The sequence below is a fragment of the Heterodontus francisci genome, unplaced genomic scaffold (genome assembly GCF_036365525.1).
Source record: "Heterodontus francisci isolate sHetFra1 unplaced genomic scaffold, sHetFra1.hap1 HAP1_SCAFFOLD_1237, whole genome shotgun sequence".
Lineage (NCBI taxonomy): Eukaryota > Metazoa > Chordata > Chondrichthyes > Heterodontiformes > Heterodontidae > Heterodontus > Heterodontus francisci.
The window spans coordinates 43,822-58,116 of record NW_027141243.1 but is presented as its reverse complement, the minus strand read 5'-3'; the positions used below and the strand labels follow the sequence as shown (position 1 = coordinate 58,116).

At 46.9% G+C, this 14,295-nt stretch overlaps 2 non-coding genes across 2 annotated transcripts; one reads left to right on the top strand and one right to left on the bottom strand.

Moving 5' to 3' along the window:
- Window positions 1–1,500: 1,500 nt before the first annotated feature.
- Window positions 1,501–1,595, bottom strand: trnai-uau (transfer RNA isoleucine (anticodon UAU)). The gene is made up of 2 exons: window positions 1,558–1,595; window positions 1,501–1,536 (listed from the first exon to the last, which is right to left on the bottom strand). It is a non-coding gene; the product is annotated as a tRNA-Ile (tRNA).
- A 12,285-nt stretch (window positions 1,596–13,880) lies between these two features.
- trnai-uau (transfer RNA isoleucine (anticodon UAU)) lies at window positions 13,881–13,975 on the top strand. Its single transcript has 2 exons — window positions 13,881–13,918; window positions 13,940–13,975. It is a non-coding gene; the product is annotated as a tRNA-Ile (tRNA).
- Window positions 13,976–14,295: the final 320 nt, after the last annotated feature.

Here is a 14,295-nt window from a genome sequence, read left to right as displayed (position 1 = left end):
CATTGACAGGATGCAGAGCTGGGCTGAGAAGTGGCAGATGGAGTTCAACCTGGAAAAGTGTGAAGTGATTCATTTTGGAAGGTCGAATTTGAATGCAGAATACAGGCTTGAAGACAGGATTCTTGGCAGTGTGGAGGAACAGAGGGATCTTGGGGTCCATGTCCATAGATCCCTCAAAGGTGCCACCCAAGTTGATAGGTTTGTTAAGAAGGCTTATGGTGTGTTGGCTTTCATTAACAGGGGGATTGAGTTTAAGAGCAGCGAGGTTATGCTGCAACTCTATAAAGCCCTGGTTGGACCACCCTTGGAATATTGTGTTCAGTTCTGGTCGCCTCATTATAAGAAGGATGTGGAAGCTTTAGAGAGTTTGCAGAGGAGATTTACCAGGATGCTGCCTTGACTGGAGGGTATGTCTTATGCAGAAAGGTTGAGGGAGCTCGGGCTTTTCTCATTGGAGCGAAGAATGATGAGAGGTGACTTGATAGAGGTGTATAAGATGATGAGAGGCATAGATAGAGTGGATAGCCAGAGACTTTTTCCCAGGGCAGAAAGGGCTATCACCAGGGGGCATAATTTTAAGGTGACAGGAGGAAGGTTTAGAGGAGATGTCAGAGGTAGGTTCTTTACACGGAGAGTGGTGGGTGCGTGGAATGCACTGCCAGCGGTGGTAGTAGAAGCAGATACATTAGGGACATTTAAGCAACTCTTGGATAGGTACATGGATGATAGTAGAATGAAGGGTATGTAGGTAGTTTGATCTTCGAGTAGGTAAAAGTGTGGGCACAACATCGTGGGCCGAAGGGCCTGTACTGTGCTGCACTGTTCTATGTACTATGTTCTATTATATGAGGGTCCTTGAGAGGGTTCAGAGGAGATTTAGCAGAAGGGTTCCAGGGATGGAGCAATTTAGTTACAAGGTTAGGTTCGCATCCGCAGTATCTTGCTTTTATTTTAGGTTGGCAGAGCTGGGGTTGTTCTCCTTAGAACAAAAGAGATTGAGGGGAGATTTAATGGAAGTGTACCAGATTATGACAGGCTTGGATAAGTTAGACAAGGAAACATTGTTCCCATTAACAGACTGCACAAGGAGTAGCGACCACAAATTGCCAGTTCTGTGGAAAAAAAGGATGTGAGGGAGTATGAGGAAGCACTGTTTTTATATTTCAGGTGATAATGACCTGGAACTCGCTGCCCACAAGAGTGGTGGAAGCAGAAATGATCAATGCCTTCAGGAGGAATTCTGAGAAAAGCAGACTTGCAGGGCTATGGGCATCGAGCCTGACTGCGTTGCTCTGTGCAGAGATGGCATGGACCGAGTTGTCTCCTTCTCTGCTGGAAATAACTATGAAGTTTTGCAGTGCTCACCGCACGTGGCTCCTGTTCCTTTGATGTCACATCACAGTTTTATTGTTCTCCTTCTTCTGGCCAGTTCAGACGAACGAATGACTGCTCTCTGCACAGGACAGCTGTTGCTCATTGCTCCCCGTGTCTAAAATTTTGTGCTCCAGGTGAGGCTCGAACTCACAACCTCGGCATAGCTCATTAATTGCACTGTTGTATAAGTACCACGCAATTACCGATTGCGCCACAGGAGCCACATTACTCAACATGTAGTATGGGGAATTACAGGCAAGTTAGCTGAACATCAGTCGTCTGGAAAATGTCCGAATCTATCACAAAGGAAGTATTAACAAGCACTGGGAAAATCATTCTCTGATCAAACGAAGTCAACATGTTTTTACCGAATGGAAATCTTGATTGACAGATTTATTCCAGAATTCTGAGGATGTAACTGAAAGGACAGGAATGTAGTATAATTGGATTTCCAAAAGGCATTCGGTAAGATACTATCGAAGATTAATACTCTAGATAAAGGCTCATGGAATCGAAGTAATATATTAACATGCAAGGAGGACTTGGATGTTAACAGACAGAAAACAACAAGTAGGGATAAATGGAGCATTTTCAAGATATCAGACTGCAACTCGTGGAGTGCCTCAAGGATCAGTGCTGGGGCCAAAGCTTTGTCCAATACCGAGTGTGTGGTGGAAGCGGATTCGGTCCTGGGTTGAAGAGAAGATTGGTCCTTATCATCATTGATGCCAGCCTCGAGAGAATTCCATTAAATCCACGTGCTATCAAGAGACGGGTGAAAGCACTGAAGATAGAAAACACGATGGGCCCTGACACAATTCCAACTGTCATACTGAAGATCTGTGCTCTCGAACCAGCTGTGGCCTGAGAGAAGCTGTTTAAGTTCAATTGCAAAAAGCACATCTTCCTGACAATGCGCAATTTGCCCAGCTATGTCCTATCTACAAAAATCGGGAAAAGTCCAATCCGCCCATTAACTACCCCATCAGTCTACTCTCAATCATCAGCAAAGTTGTGGAAGGTATCGTTGACAGTGCTATCAATAAACACTTACTCAGTAACACATCGCTGACCGATGCTCAGTTTGGGTTCCACCAGGGGCACTCAATTCCAGACTTCATTACAACCTTGACCAAACATGGAAAATAGAGCTGTATTCAAGAGGTGACAGTGACTGAAATTGACATAAAAATAACATTAGACCTAGTATGGGATCAAGGAGCCCGAGCTAAACTGGAGGCAATGGGAAAGAGGGGGAAAATGCTCCATGAGATGACGTCTCACCTAACACAAAGGTATGTACCAGGGGGAGTGTTTGCTCGAGTGGTTGGGGGGGGATTGAACTAAAATGGCAGGGGGATTGGAAACTTTGCAAGGAGTCAGAGGAAGGGGGATCAAGGACAAGAACAAAAGACATTAAGGGGAATAAGAAAAGTGATAGGCAGAGAAATCAAGGGCGTGAATCAAACAGGGCCACAGTGAAAAATAGTGGGAAGGAGACAAGCAACGTAAAAAAGACAAGCCTTAAGGCTTTGTGACTTAACGTGTGGAGTATTAACGATCTTCTTCTTTGGCCTCCTTGTCTTGGGAGACAATGGGTAAGCGCCTGGAGGTGGTCAGTGGTTTGTGGAACAGCGCCTGGAGTGGCGAAAAAGGTCAATTCGAGAGTGACAGACTCTTCCACAGGTACTGCAGATAAAATTGGTTGTCGGGGCTGTTACGTAGTTGGCTCTCCCCTTGCACTTCTGACTTTTTTACTGCCAACTGCTAAGTCTCTTTGACTCGCCACACGTTAGCCCCGCCTTTATGGCTGCCCACCAGCTCTGGAGATCACTGACAACTGACTCGCACGACTTGTGATCCATGTCACAGGACTTCATGTCGCGTCTGCAGACATGTTTAAAGCGGAGACATGGACGGTTGGTGGGTCTGATACCAGTGACGAGCTCACTGTACAATGTGTCCTTGTGGATCCTGCCATCTTCCATGCAGCTCACATGGCCAAGCCATCTCAAGTGCCACTGGCTGAGTAGGGTGTATAAGTTGGGGATGTTGGCCGCCTCGAGGACTTCTGTGTTGGAGATCCGATCCAGCCACTTGAAGCCACGGATTCTCCGGAGGCAGCGATGATGGAATGAATTGAAACTTCGCTCTTGGCTGACATACGTTGTCCAGGCCTCGTTGCTGTCGAGCAAGGTACTGAGGATACAGGCTTGATACACTTGGAACTTTGTGTTCCGTGTCAGTGCGCCATTTTCCCACACTCTCTTGGTCAGTCTGGACATAGCAGTGGAAGCCTTTCCCATGCGCTTGTTGATTTGTGCATCGAGAGACAGGTTACTGGTGATAGTTGAGCCCAGGCAGCTGAACTCTTGAACCACTTCCAGAGCGTGGTCGCCAATATTGATGGATGGAGCATTTCTGACGTCCTGTCCCAAGATGTTCGTTTTCTTGAGGCTGATGGTTCGGCCAAATTCGTTGCAGGCAGCCGAAAACCTGTCGATGATACTCTGCAGACACTCTCCAGTGTGAGATGTTAATGCAGCATCGTCAGCAAAGAGGAGTTCCCTGATGAGTACTTTCCGAACTTTGGTCTTCGCTCTTAGACGGGAAAGGTTGAACAACCTGCCCCCTGATCTTGTGTGGAGGAAAATTCCTTCTTCTAAAGACTTGAACACATGTGAGAGCAGCAGAGAGAAGAAGATCCCAAACAGTGTGGGTGTGAGAACACAGCCCTGTTTCACGCCACTCAGGATAGGAAAGGGGTCTGATGAGGCACCGCTATGCTGAATTGTGCCTTTCATATTGTCATGGAATGAGGTGATGATACTTAGTAGCTTTGGTGGACATCCGATCTTTTCTCGTAGTCTGAAGAGACCACGTCTGCTGACGGGGTCAAAGGCTTTGGTGAGATCAATGAAAGCAACGTAGAGGGGCATCTGTTCACAGCCTTTCTCCTGTAGCTAACGATGGGAGAACAGCATATCAATGGTAAATCACTCTGCTCGAAAGCCACACTGTGCCTCAGGGTAGACATGCTCGGCCAGCTTCTGGAGCCTGTTTGAAGGGACTCGAGCGAAGACTTTTCCCACTGTGCTGAGCAGGGATATTCGATGGTAGTTGTTGCAGACACTGCATTCACCTTTATTCTTACAGAGGGTGATGATATTGGCATCGCGCATGTCCTGTGGTACTGCTCCCTCGTCCCAGCACAGGCAAAGCATTTCGTAGAGTGCTGAGAGTAGAGCAGGCTTAGCACTCTTGATTATTTCAGGGGCAATGCCATCCTTCCCAGGGGCTTTTCCACTGGCTAGAGAATCAATGGCATCAGTTCCCATTTTGTTTGCTGTACGTCCAGCTCATCCATGACTGGCGGAGACTGGGCTGCATTGAGGGCGGTCTCAGTGACAACATTTTCCCTGGAGTGTAGTTCTAGGTAGCGCTCCACCCAGAGGTCCATTTGCTTGCGTTGGTCAGTGGTTCTGTACCCGATTTAGATTTGAGGTGGCGATCTTCTTGATGGTTGGCCCAGAAGCTCTCTTAATGCCATCATACATATCTCTGATGTTTCTGGTGTCGAAGGCCAGCTGAATATGGCTGCATAGGTGTTGCCAGTAGTCATTTGCTCAGCGCCTAGCTGTTCTTTGTGCAGCGTTTCTGGCTGCTTTAAGTGCTATGGATGTCAGCTCGATGGGGGCTTTCTTGTCGTTCAACATTGCAATGCACTTCGCGGCTGTGACAGGTGCCAGCTCTTCAAACTGAGATTGAAACCAGTCTGCATTCAGCTTCACACGTTTTCCATAGGTGGTCATAGCTGACTCATAGATGGCATCTCTGATGTGGACCCACTTGGTCTCTGCATCAACTGCAGGAGTGTTTTGAAGGGCTTTTTCAAGTGAATTTAGAAATTTATGTAACAGCTGTGGATAAGAAATTCTGCTCGTGTTGATGTGTGAGTGGCTCTTCTGCTTGGAGTGATGCAGCTTCTTTGGTTTGAGTCTAACCTTGCTGCACACCAGGGAATGGTCGGTATTAGCAATAAAGTGGATGAATTAATTGTGCAATTGGATGTAAACGGGTATGATATAGTTGGGATTACGGAGACAGGGCTGCAGGCTGACCAGAGATGGGAAACGAACATCCAGGGTTATTTGAAAGAAAAACAAAAAATGCTGGAAATACTCAGCAGGTCTGGCAGCATCTGTGGAGAGAGAAGCAGAGTTAACGTTTCAGGTCAGTGACCCTTCTTCAGAACTGGCAAATATTAGAAATGTAAAAGGTTAGAAGCAAGTAAAGTGTGGGTGGGGCAAGAGATAATAAGTAGAAGGTGTAGATAGGACAAGGTCACTGAATAGTTGTCCAGAAGGTCATGGAGCAAAGATATGTTAATGGTGTGTTGAAAGACAAAGCATTCGTACAGAAAGGGTGTAAACAGACTGAAAATTGAACAGCCGCAAGTGCCAACATGAAAAAAACAATGCGTTAGCAAAATGTCTTGCTGCAATTATACAGGGCTTTGGTGAGGCCACACCTGGAATACTGCATAGTTTTGGTCTCCATATCTGAGGTAGGATGTTCTTGTTATAGAGGGAGCGCAACAAAGGTGTACCAGACTGAATTTTGGGATGGCGAGACTGACATGTGAGAGATTGAATTGGTTAGGATTATATTCGCTGGAGTTCAGAAGAGTGAAGGGGCGGGGGTGGGGGTTTGGGGGCTGGATCTCATAGAAACCTATAAACTTCTAATAGGCCTTGACAGGGTAGTTGCAGGAAGGATGTTCCCAATGGTGGGGGAGTCCAGAACCAGGGGTCATAGTCTAAGGATACGGGGTAAACCATTGCTCAGTGATGCTCAGTTTGGGTTCTGCCAGGGCCAATCAGCTCCTGACCTCATTACAGCCTCGGTTCAAACATGGACAAAAGAGGTGAACTCAAGAGGTGAGGTGAGAGTGACTGCCCTTGACATCAAGGCAGCATTTGGCCGAGTATGGCATCAATGAGCCCTAGCAAAACAGAGGTCAATGGGAATCAGGGGGAAAATCCTCCGCTGGCTGGAATCATACCAAGAGCAAAGGAAGATGGTTGTGGCTGTTGGAGGTCAATCATCTGAGCTCCAGGACATCACTGCAGGAGTTCCTCACGCTAGTGTCCTAGGCCCAACCATCTTCAGCTGCTTCATCAATGGCCTTCCTTCAATCATAAGGTCAGAAGTGGGGATGTTGGCGGATGATTGCACAATGTTCAGCACCAATCGAGACTCCTCAGATACTGAAGCAGTCCGTGTAGAAATGCAGCAAGACCTGGACAATATCCAGGCTTGGGCTGATAAGTGGCCAGTAACAGTCCTGCCACACAAGTGCCAGGCAATGACCATCTCCAACAAGAGAGAATCTAACCATCTCCCCATGACATTCAACAGCATAACCATCGCAGAATCCCCAACTATCAACATCCTAGGGGTTACCATTGACCAGAAACTGAACTGGAGTAGCCATATAAATATTGTGGCTGCAAGAGCAGGTCAGAGGCTAGGAATCCTGAGGCGAGTGATGCACCTCCTGACTCCCCAAAGCCTGTCCACCATCTACAAGGCATAAGTCAGGAGTGGGATGGAATACTCTCCACTTGCCTGGATGGCTGCAACTCCAACAACACTCAAGAAGCTGGACACCATCCAGGACAAAGCAGCCCACTTGATTGGCATCCCATCTGCAAACATTCACTCCCTCTACCACCGACGCACAGTGGCAGCAGTGTTTACCTTTCTTGAGTTGGCTGCTCACTTTGCTCGTTGGAAATGTTCAAATGTCTCAGTATCAATCAGAGATCGAGGATTTGTCGTGAACTGAACAAAAGGCAAAAAATGGGTGAGAAATAAACAAACAAATCAGCCTGTTGAAGGGGAAGAAATGGGAAAAGCAGCTAATATTAAAAGGCGTGGGCGAGCTTCACTGGTGTTCGAGTGGCGTGGGCTCAATGCATTCACTCTCGCGTTCTTGGTTCCATTCCTGGTCAGAAAGTAATCAGTTCTGTTACTGCTATGACAACTCTCACAAACGTGACTGGCATTAAAAGAAACAGCAAATGGTCCGCAACTCTGCCGGTCATAGATTTATACAGCAGAAAAACACGCCCTTTGGCCAATTGTGTCTGTGCTGGGAATGAAACACCTAATTATTCTAATCCCATTTTTCAGCACTTGGTCCGTAGCCTTGTATTCTCTGCCATTTCAAGTGCTCATCGAAATACTTGGTAAATGTTGTGAGGGTTCCTGCCTCTTCCAATCCTTCAGGCAGTGTTGTCCAAATTCCAACCGCCCTCTGAGTGAACTTTTTCCCTCAAATCCACTCTGAACCTCCTGCCCCCTACCTTCAATCTATGCCCCCTGGTTATTGACTCCTCCGCTAAGGTAAAAGTTTCTTCCTATCTAACCTATCAATGCCCCTCATACTTTTGTATACCTCAATCATGTCCCCCTTCAGTCTTCTCTGCTCTAAGGAAAATAACCAGAGCCATTTCAGTCTCTCTTCATAGCGGAAATGCTCCAGGTCAGGCAACATCGTCGTGAATCTCCTCTGCACCCTCTCCAGGGCAATCACATCCTTTCTATAGTGTGCTGCCCAGAGTACTGTGCACAGTACTCCAGCTGTGGCCTAACTAGCGTTTGATACAGCTCCATCATAACCTCCCTGCTCTTATATTCTATGCCTCGGCTGATAAAGGCAATTATCCCATATGCCTGCCGAACCACCTCATCTACCTGTGCTGCTGCTTTCAGTGATCTATAGACAAGTACACCAAGGTCCCTCTGACCGTCTGTATTTCCTGGGGTCCTACCATCCATTGTATATTCCCTTGCCTTGTTAGTCCTCCAAAAATGCATCACCTCACACTTATCAGGATCAAATTCCATTTGCCACTGCTCTGCCAATCTGACCAGCCCCTCTATATAGTCCTGTAATCTAAGGCATTCCTCCTCACTATTTATGACGCCACCAATTTTCGTGTCTTCTGCGAACTTAGTGATCACACCCCCTGTGTTCATGTCTAAATCATTAATGTACACTGCAAACAGCAAGGGTCCCAGCACTGATCCCTGCGCTACACCACTGGTCACAGGCTTCCACTCACAAAAACAACCCACGACGACCACCCTCTGCCTCCTGCCACTAAGCCAATTGTGGATCCACTTTGCCAAATTTCCCTGCATCCCATGGGCCTTTACCTTCTTAACCAATCTCCCATGCGGGACCTTATCAAAAGACTTACTAAAGTCCATTTGACTACATCAACTGGTTTACCCACATCTACACATCTAGTCACCACCTCAAAGAATTCAATCAGGTTAGTTAGACACGATCCCCCCCCCCACCCCCCACCCCCCAACCCCTCGCCCTTACAAAGACATGTTGACTATCTCTGGTTAATCCCTGCCTCTCCAAGTGGAGATTAATCCTGTCCCTCAGAATTTCTTCCAATAGTTGCCCAACCACTGATGTTAGACTCACCAGTCTGTCATTACCTGGTTTATCCCTGGGACCCTTCTTGAATAAAGGTACCACATTCGCTGTCCTCCAATCCTCTGGTATGTCTCCTGTGGCCAGAGAGGATCTGGAAATTTGTGTCAGAGCCCCTGCTATCACCTCCCTTGCCTCACATCATAGCCTGGGATACATCTCATCTTGGCCTGGGGATTTATCAAATTTTAAGCCCGCTAAAACAGCTAATGATTCCTCCCTTTCAATGTTAATATGTTCAAGTATATCACAATCTCCCTCCTTGATCTCTACACCCACATCATCCTTCTCCATAGTGAACACAGGTGAAAAGTAATCTTTTAAAACCTCACCTATAACCTCCGGCTCCACACACAGATTGCCACTTTGGAATGTGGTTTAGATTAGAGATACAGCACTGAAACAGGCCCTTCAGCCCACCGAGTCTGTGCCGACCATCAACCACCCATTTATACTAATCCTACACTAATCCCATATTCCTACCAAACACCCCCATCTGTCCCTATATTTCCCTACCACCTACCCTTACTAGTGACAATTTATAATGGCCAATTTACCTACCAACCTGCAAGTCTTTTGGCTTGTTGCGCTCCCTCGACAGCAAGAACATCCTACCTCAGATAAGGAGACCAAAACTACACAGTATTCCAGGTGTGGCCTCACCAAGGCCCTGTATAATTGCAGCAAGACATTCATGCTCCTGTACTCGAATCCTATCGCAACGAAGGCCAACATAACATTTGCATTTATTTGAACACCTGTCGCACCTGCATGCTTACGTTTAGTGACTGGTGTATGAGAACACCCAGGTCTCATTGGATATTCTCCTCTCTCAGTTTATAGGCATTCAGATAATAACCTGCCTTCCTGCTTTTGCCACCAAAGTGGATAACCTCACATTTATTCACATTATACTTCATCTGCCATACATTAGTTTGTTCAGTTTGCTTACCCACTATTCTTTTCATGTTGGCAATTGCGGCTGTTTAATTTTCAGTCCATTAACACCCTTTCTGTCCGAATGCTTTGTCTTTCAACACACCATTAACATATCTTTGCTCCATGACCTTCTGGTCAGCTATTCTGTGGCCTTGTCCGATCTACACCTTCTCCTTGTTATCTCTTGCCCCACCCACACTTTACTTGCTTATTACCTTTTACATTTCTAATATTTGCCAGTTCTGAAGAAGGGTCACTGACCTGAAAAGTTAACTCTGCTTCTCTCTCCACAGATGCTGCCAGACCTGCTGAATATTTCCAGCACTTTTTGTTTTTATTTCAAATAACCCTGGATGCTCGTTTCCCATCTCTGGTCAGCCTGCAGCGATGTCTCTGTAATCCCAACTATATCATACCCGTTTACATCCATTTGTGCAATTAATTCATCCACTTTATTGCTAATACCGACCATTCCCTGGTGTGCATCAAGGTTAGACTCAAACCAAAGAAGCTGCATCACTCCAAGCAGAAGAGCTACTCGCACATCAACACGAGCAGAATTTCTTATCCACAGCCCCCATCGAGCTGACATCCGCAGCACTTAATGCAGCCAGAAACGCTGCACAAAGAACAGCCAGGCGCTGAGCAAATGACTACTGGCAACACCTATGCAGCCATATTCAGCTTGCCTCCGACACCGGAAACATCAGAGATATGTATGATGGCATTAAGTGAGCTTCTGGGCCAACCATCAAGAAGATCGCCCCCTCAAATCTAAATCGGGACACAATCACTGACCAACGCAAGCAAATGGACCTCTGGGTGGAGCGCTACCTAGAACTACAATCCAGGGAAAATGTTGTCACTCAGACCGCCCTGAATGCAGCCCAGTCTCTGCCAATCATGGATGAGCTGGACGTACATCCAACAAAATCGGAACTGATGCCATTGATTCTCTAGCCAGTGGAAAAGCCCCTGGGAAGGATGGCATTGCCCCTGAAATAATCAAGAGTGCTAAGCCTGCTATACTCTCAGCACTCTACGAAATGCTTTGCCTGTGCTGGGACGAGGGAGCAGTCACACAGGACATGCGCGATGCCAAAATCATCACCCTCTATAAGAACAAAGGTGAATGCAGTGACTGCAACAACTACCATCGAATATCCCTGCTCAGCACAGTGGGAAAAGTCTTCGCTCGAGTCCCTTCAAACAGGCTCCAGAAGCTGGCCGAGCATGTCTACCCTGAGGCACAGTGTGGCTTTCGAGCAGAGTGATTTACCATTGATATGCTGTTCTCCCATCGTCAGCTACAGGAGAAAGGCTGTGAACAGATGCCCCTCTACGTTGCTTTCATTGATCTCACCAAAGCCTTTGACCTCGTCAGCAGACGTGGTCTCTTCAGACTACGAGAAAAGATCGGATGTCCACCAAAGCTACTAAGTATCATCACCTCATTCCATGACAATATGAAAGGCACAATTCAGCATAGCAGTGCCTCATCAGACCCCTTTCCTATCCTGAGAGGCGTGAAACAGGACTGTGTTCTCGCACCCACACTGTTTGGGACCTTCTTCTCCCTGCTGCTCTCACATGCGTTCAAGTCTTCAGAAGAAGGAATTTTCCTCCACACAAGATCAGGGGGCAGGTTGTTCAACCTTTCCCGTCTAAGAGCGAAGACCAAAGTACGGAAAGTACTCATCAGGGAACTCCTCTTTGCTGACGATGATGCATTAACATCTCACACTGGAGAGTGTCTGCAGAGTATCATCGACAGGTTTTCGGCTGCTTGCAACGAATTTGGCCTAAGCATCAGCCTCAAGAAAACGAGCATCTTGGGACAGGACGTCAGAAATGCTCCATCCATCAATATTGGCGACCACGCTCTGGAAGTGGTTCAAGAGTTCAGCTGCCTCGGCTCAACAATCACCAGTAACCTGTCTCTCGATGCACGAATCAACAAGCGCATGGGAAAGGCTTCCACTGCTATGTCCAGACAGGCCAAGAGAGTGTGGGAAAATGGCACACTGACACGGAACACAAAGTTCCAAGTGTATCAAGCCTGTATCCTCAGTACCTTGCTCTGCAGCATCGAGGCCTGGACAACATATGTCAGCCAAGAGCGAAGTTTCAATTCATTCCATCATCGCTGCCTCCGGAGAATCCGTGGCATCAAGTGGCTGGATCGTATCTCTAACACAGAAGTCCTCGAGGCGGCCAACATCCCCAACTTATACACCCTACTCAGCCAGTGGCACTTGAGATGGCTTGGCCATGTGAGCTGCATGGAAGATGGCAGGATCCACAAGGACACATTGTACAGTGAGCTCGTCACTGGTATCAGACCCACCAACCGTCCATGTCTCCGCTTTAAACACGTCTGCAAACGCGACATGAAGTCCTGTGACATGGATCACAAGTCGTGCGAGTCAGTTGTCAGTGATCTCCAGAGCTGGTGGGCAGCCATAAAGGCGGGGCTAACGTGTGGTGAGTCAAAGAGACTTAGCAGTTGGCAGGAAAAAAGTCAGAAGTGCAAGGGGAGAGCCAACTACGTAACAGCCCCGACAACCAATTTTATCTGCAGTACCTGTGGAAGAGTCTGTCACTCTCGAATTGACATTTTTCACCACTCCAGGCGCTGTTCCACAAACCACTGACCACCTCCAGGCGCTTCCCCATTGTCTCCCAAGACAAGGAGGCCAAAGAAGAAGATTGTTAATACTCCACACGTTAAGTCACAAAGCCTTAAGGCTTATCTTTTTTACGTTGCTTGTCTCCTTCCCACTATTTTTCACTGTGGCCCTGTTTGATTCACGCCCTTGATTTCTCTGCCTATCACTTTTCTTATTCCCCTTAATGTCTTTTGTTCTTGTCCTTGAACCCCCTTCCTCTGACTCCTTGCAAAGTTTCCAATCCTCCTGCCATTTTAGTTCAATCCCCCCCCAACCACTCGAGCAAACACTCCCCCTGGGACATACCTTTGTGTTAGGTAAGACGTCATCTCGTCGAGCATTTTCCCACTCTTTCCCATTGCCTCCAGTTTAGCTCGGGCTCCTTGATCCCATACTAGGTCTAATGTTATTTTATGTCAATTTCAGTCACTGTCACCTCTTGAAAACAGCTCTATTTTCCATGTTTGGTCAAGTTTGCAATGAAGTCTGGAATTGCGTGCCCCTGGTGGAACCTAAACTGAGCATCGGTCAACGATGTGTTACTGAGTAAGTGTTTATTGATAGCACTGTCAACGATACCTTCCACAACTTTGCTGATGATTGAGAGTAGAATGATGGGGTAGTTAATGGGCGGATTAGACTTTTCCCGATTTTTGTAGACAGGACATAGCTGGGCAAATTGCGCATTGTCAGGAAGATGTGCTTTTTGCAATTGTACTTCAACAGTTTCTCTCAGGCCACAGCTGGTTCGAGAGCACAGGTCTTCAGTATGACAGTTGGAATTGTGTCAGGGCCCATCGTGTTTTCTATATTCAGTGCTTTCACCCGTCTCTTGATAGCACGTGGATTTAATGGAATTCTCTCGAGGCTGGCATCAATGATGATAAGGACCAATCTTCTCTTCAACCCAGGACCGAATCCACTTCCACCACATACTCGGTATTGGACAAAGCTTTGGCCCCAGCACTGATCCTTGAGGCACTCCACGAGTTGCAGTCTGATATCTTGAAAATGCTCCATTTATCCCTACTTGTTGCTTTCTGTCTGTTAACCTCTAAATCCTCCTTGCATGTTCACATATTACTTCAATTCCATGAGCCTTTATCTCGTGTATTAATCTTCGATGGCATCTTACCGAATGCCTTTTGGAAATCCAATTATACTACATTCCTGCCCTTTCAGTTACATCCTCAGAATTCTGGAATAAATCTGTCAATCAAGATTTCCATTCGGTAAAAACATGTTGACTTCGTTTGATCAGAGAATGATTTTCCCAGTGCTTGTTAATACTTCCTTTATGATAGATTCGGACATATTCCAGACGACTGATGTTCGGCTAACTTGCCTGTAATTCCCCATACTACGTGCAAAATAGTGTGGCTCCTGTGGCGCAATCGGTTAGCGCGTGGTACTTATACAGCAGTGCAATTAATGAGCTATGCCGAGGTTGTGAGTTCGAGCCTCACCTGGAGCACGGAATTTTAGACACGGGGAGCAATGAGAAACAGCTGCACAGTGCAGAGAGCAGTCATTCGTCAGTCTGAACTGGCCAGAAGAAGGGGAACAATACAACTGTGAGGTGACATCAAAGGAACAGGAGCCACGTGCAGTGAGAGCACTGCAAAACTTCATGGTTCTTTCCAGCAGAGAAGCAGACAACTCGGTCCATGCCATTTCTGCACAGAGCAACGCAGTCAGGCTCGATGCCCGTAGCCCTGCAAGTCTGCTTTTCTCAGAATTCCTCCTGAAGGCATTGATCATTTTTGCTTCTACCACTCTTGTGGGCAGCGAGTT